We start from the raw sequence: 6,000 nt of genomic DNA on the forward strand, positions 1-6,000 counted from the left end.
TATTATGAACTTCGGTCGAAGAAGGTCTAGAGTTCTAGGGATCCTGTTATACGTATAGCACAATAATTTAGTTTCTTAGCAAATTTTAGTAGATAGTTTAAATGTAATTCTTGTTTTTTTTTATCATTTCAAACGCCGTTAAAATTGGAGTTTCACTTGATTGTTGCCATATTATAGTAACTATTTACCTCAAAGTCCTTTCTAACGCTTATCAGTCTTGGTATGAAATGTACCTAGGAGATATAAAAAAAAATGTTATGAATTTAGCCAGAAAATTAAATAGGCTTCGGTTTTATTGTGAGCGAAGTGAAATGCATATCTATAAAGTATCATAAATTATTACAATACAAAAAGAGCGAGTGTAATCGGGTTGTGTCGATTGCGCTGGTTTATTAACTATATGACCGATACTTATTATTTAATATGAAACGACGATTGTATCGTACGTAATTTGGCTTTAAACTATCCTACCCTGGAAAGCACGTTAAGCTGTGGATCAACATTACTAACATCATGCAACAACAACATATACGTAAGTTCAACCTAACCTATGATCTATATTTAACTCTCTTAAGATGAAGACAAGTGCCCAGCGATGGGATAAGTCTTATAATTCTAAGAGAATTTATAGGAGATTTTACAGCGACGTTATAAAATTTTCAGAAAAAGTTCTGTTAGTAATATCAAATTTTAACTTTACAGCAACGACTTATCTTCCAGGGTCTAAGATTTAAAGCTTATCAAATTAAAACTTTCGCTTTGCTACAACAACATATCAATGTTAATTACTAATTAATAATTAGCATCACTTGACCCGAAATCGCTTGCGATAAAACCGTAGCTTTAGGTTGTTGATACTCTTTATTTATTTTTCATTTGACAGATGAATTTATTTACCTAATATTATTATTTTTTTAGATAATTGTTAATGTACCGTTCATTTACGGTGGCTATGAAATATTGCTTGCTTAGGTGACGGCAAAGTTAAGATGAATATGAATGAGAAATTTTTGGAATGCAACTAGCTTCCTTTAAAAATGAATTTTGTTGGTTGGCGCGTCGCTCTTACTTATTTTTGTCTAAATTATAAAGTGCAAAAATTTAAAAATAATTTAATAAAAATACATTTTAACGAGAGATACTTAAGGTATATCGTTCACGGGTCAATCACAGTTTATTCTCAGCCCTAACATTAGGCCATATAGATATGTCAAAAGAAAGTTGTTTTTCATAAAGTGCTAATTTTTTTTTAATCCTTTCTTTATCTACTGTGGCTCATTTGCCACGTATGCCAAAATACTTATTAATTACACACGGCACGTCTTATATTATAAAAAATAAAAATATCACTCGTGTGAAATTCGGTATAACCTATGAATGATATGATTTAATATATACCGCACAAAAGGTTAATAAATAACTGGCAACCGCCTATATTTTAATATGTATTAATACTATGCTACTTTAAATTTTAAAAATTATGTTATTATTAATGATTATAATTTTTTTTAGCCAATTTTTAACAAAATGTGACATATCCTACATTAAAATTAAATTCTAACTAATTCGATTTAACTGCCATTATCTACATATTCAGTCAACTTTAAGGCAAGCTTGATTAGACGTACTTTATAACATAACATAGCGAGCTTTGTCATTTCTTTGTTAGCCTTTTATGCAGTTTAACTGAGACATGACATAGATAAGATTATGCGACGCACCAATCGACCACTGCCCGTACTTGTGTTAGCTCAAAACGTTCCTTCCGTCCATAATGCATAGACTAAGCTTTTTGCTTTTGGTGCATTTCGTTATAATAAGTTTGGTTGAGACAAAAACGTGGAATATGTATATTCGAGCGACAATATTACTAAAAACTGCGGAAGAACATTTAAGGCAAGACTATTTTTAGTGAAAGAGAAAGAGAAAGAGAGAGAAAGTACATTATCATCATCATATCAACCCATTACCGGCCCTCTACAGGGCACGGGTCTCCACCCACAATAAGAAAGATGTAGGCTGTAGTACCACCACACTTGTCCATAGCGGATTGACGAGAAAGTTATGCGAGTCTATTGTGGTGTTGATCGACCTGTTGATACAAAAAAATCGAATTAAATAAAAAAAGTTAAACGTGTCCATTGAACTGAAAAGTAAGACATTCTATTTGGATTCTTTAACAAGTTAACTCTTTAAACTGACACGGCATGCAGATTATTAAATTAATACCTAAGCGTGTTTTACACAGTATCGTTATTGAACGATCAACTACTTTTTAGCTAGCAATGCTAGCTAGCCTCTGCCGAATCCTTCCTCCATATTTGAAGCAATTTTAATTTAATCCATAAATCCCTAATTTAGTTGTTCCGCCAGGAATCGTACCTATAGGGCCGTATCACCAAAGGCAAAGCTCCAGATCGATTACGATTAATAAAGTATAAAAATATGTAGACGAACTCGTTATACGTATTCAGTTTCATAATACTTTACACGTTTTTGTCTCAACTCAACTACATTTAAACCACGCTTCTTGCATTCATCTCTTAAATGAGATAGTCCTTTACACGTTAAGTTCTCTAAATAATATATTCGCTAACCTATTTATAACATGAATTTCTATATGACCAACGCTTATAACAGCATATCTTATAAGAATTGTGTGATATATTCCTAATTATAATGAATTTGTCCTTAGTCCATAATGCAGTATGGGAAATACTAAAACCAAAATCATTCAGTACTTAATACCAATAAAATGAACGCTTAAAATATAATAAACGTTAAGTGGTTCTATATTTCCTAATGTCAAAAGTACGTCCTTTATAAAAAAAAACGTATTTTATCCGTGGATTTATTTTTATGCGCTGTCTATATATTTTGTTTTATGTATAGGATGATGCCAAATATTCCGGATGTGAATTAATATTGAAATTGTTGGCCATTAAAATAGTTTAATTTTACTTAGTTTAAAATGTGGACAGCTCCTTTATTATCGGTAACGTTAAATAATTCTTTGTCTAACAGTTTTTAGCTTTTATTCCTTTGGTGAATTTAGAAGTCATTACTCGTACCTATTATATAATAGAGAGTTAAAAAATGAAGTGAGAAAGAATAAAATTGTGTGTTTAACACGTTCGCGCTAGCATTTTGCTCTTAAATCTGTATATGTAATTATGACGATTTTTTGTCTTTCATTTCTTTCTATTTTAATTTTTAAATATAATAATTTGCGTGTATAATTTGCATTAATATGCTAATTTGCGTGTATCTTGCGTGAGATATAAGATATTGCATGATGTCGGCTGATAATGTCACTTTAGGCCACAATCTCGCGAAGATATCAGTGGCGGCGCTACTAACAAAATTAAGAAGAAATAGTTTGCTGGGTTCTCTAGGTTGCGCAACCAATTCGATGGCAGTGGCTGGGATCATCCGCTGGTGGCTCAACTTATATCTATAGAGCTATTTGGTGTTTAGCATGAGCAATGTTCGATATAACAGCTATGGTATTCGACATCAATTTTGAAACTTCTTTAGTTTTCGTTTGGTACAACAGCAAAAGCTCCTTTGGTAGCGGAAGACAACACGGTTGCGCGACCATAGTGTACTAATGAGATAGTGGCCTAATGGTATGGCCAACTACCGTGTTATTAAATGAAACTTGTTTGTACATCTTTTAAGAGTATTTCGTAAGTTATTGACCGTCCTTTGACGCAACTCGCGCAAACGTGTGAATAAGTGTCATGTCACTTGATATGGTGATTTACAGATCGTCAGTATACATATTGTAAGCATTTAATACTCTCTCTTGGTTCATATCAAAGTGGCGCCCGATGTAGGAGTTAACTGTTACTATTGGGCGCCATCTTGAATATCAGTTGCGCGATTTAATTGTTCAAGAATTATTTAACACTACCGATACCTTATATACGTACTTGTATAACAAATTACCTTGTAAATCTTCATAATAATATATAAACGCTAGATTTGTCGTAGATAGTTAAATTGCTCGAGTTTGGTAGCGAATATTTTGTATTATTTACTTTATCAGCTATTTAATAAACTAAATATTTTATTGGATCTAGACACTAATAGCGTTCTTGCAAAGAACTATATAGGACACCATTCTAATGGTAACAAATGCTAGTAAAGTGTTATTAAATTATTATAGTTATTTTGCTCCTAAAACCCTTAATGTACAAAGCAAGTGACACTGCTAGTTTGATGAAGCTAGTTTATTCGTTAGGATGCGCTTAGGGAAAGTACCTTTAGCTAGACTGGAATAGATTTCTCTTATTGGTTAAAGTTATCCGTAGCTTTTAACAAAGCTACTTATATAATCTCGATGTTAATCGTTAAAAGCGGAGTTATCCAGTGAGTTTATTTTAATATTAGTGTTCCTTATAATGACAGAGATCGCTTCGTTTCGTCTCAGAGGTCTGAGAATTTATTTACGTGAATGTGGATCAATCTTAGAGCTTTATCGAATTTGATAATAATTTACGAAATGGATATTTATAGAAAAGAAAAAAAAACATAACTGAACGAGGAAACAAATGTAGCTGAAAAGTATTCTTAACTCACTGTTTATAAAGATATTCCTGCAATGTTGTGTATCTTAGTCGGTTTTTATTCTATTTTAAACGATGCTAGTTGTGTAAAAGATATCGTTAGGGGTCTTCGTCACTAGGTGAAGTTAGACGTTTATGGCTCTAAAGCTTTCTAGTACGATTCTATAGTTAAATGTCCTATAGCCGTGCATAAAGATTTCTTGAATTATGGTAACTTTATATTGTATAGCATAATATTCGGTGTCCTTTCAATTCAGAATGTGGGTCGGTTAGTTGTATCGCCGTCGAGCGGCGTTTTGATGTCTTATGAACAATTAGTCCCGTGTGGGCGCCAATACCTGCATCGTTTGCACAAATACTCTATTCTAATAAAAAGTTTTAATCACTGTATTTTGATACTAAGGATCGTCGTTAGAGCTGAAGGTTATGTATAAGTTGCAAGTGTTAGTTTTATAGAGGCATGATTGTGGACAATAACGGTGGCGTGTCCTGCTAGAGATAATATGTGATAGTCGCCCGTGAGCAAACACGTCGCTCCGCGGAGCGCGTAGGTCTGCCACTACGATTTCTAATCTTACTATATTTAGTTTGTTAAGTTTAACGCTTCTAAGAGGTTTTGCCGTAACATTAATAGGCGGTTTTTCTATTGGATATTTAGTGGATTTGATATATTTTCAGCGGTTGTTAAGCGTTCATAGACGTAACTAATATTTTTGCTACTCGCCGATTCGTGTACGGTTCTGTCCAATTTTTATAGGAATGGCATCATGAATTTTCGACACGTGCGGACCAAATTAACGGTTTCCTTTCTGTAATTGAGTTTGATAGTAATGGAAAAATACAGGATTTATTTTGCCAGTTCCTCTTAAATGTAAGTGAGAATTTCTAAATATTTTTATAGTTGTAAGTTTCGATGAATTAAGTTCTTTTTTTACATTGTAGCTACTGCGTAAGTACGGATAGGCGGGAATTGTAATCATCTGTTAAAAATGCCAGAGTGTATTAAGATCAGTAGCATCAATTATTACCACTGGAAGGCTGTTGACACTTCTGTGTGCCGCTGTTATAAGAGTGTCCAAGGAACTGAAATTTTAATCGCCAAAAACCCCATAGAAATAGTTCAAAAGACACTAGTTTGTCAGTTTTGGCATTTCAAATGGGGATACAATTTAAGCTGTCACTTGTATAGGAACAGCCAGTCCATTGGGGTCAGTGTGCGCGCCAAGAGACAATTATTTCTACACGTTACTCGTATATTTTCTATCGAGATAGACGAGATAATGGGTACATATAACTCTCGCAACGCACGTCGGAGTCAACAACTTTTTAGACTGTAAACTCTTGCATTTTTAACAGGTGAACAATTTTATATTGCTGTTGGTGCACAAGTATTAAACTCACGAGTCACAGGTTATTTTTATAATTTACC

Source organism: Pararge aegeria, chromosome 1 (assembly GCF_905163445.1).
Source record: "Pararge aegeria chromosome 1, ilParAegt1.1, whole genome shotgun sequence".
NCBI classification, from domain to species: domain Eukaryota; kingdom Metazoa; phylum Arthropoda; class Insecta; order Lepidoptera; family Nymphalidae; genus Pararge; species Pararge aegeria.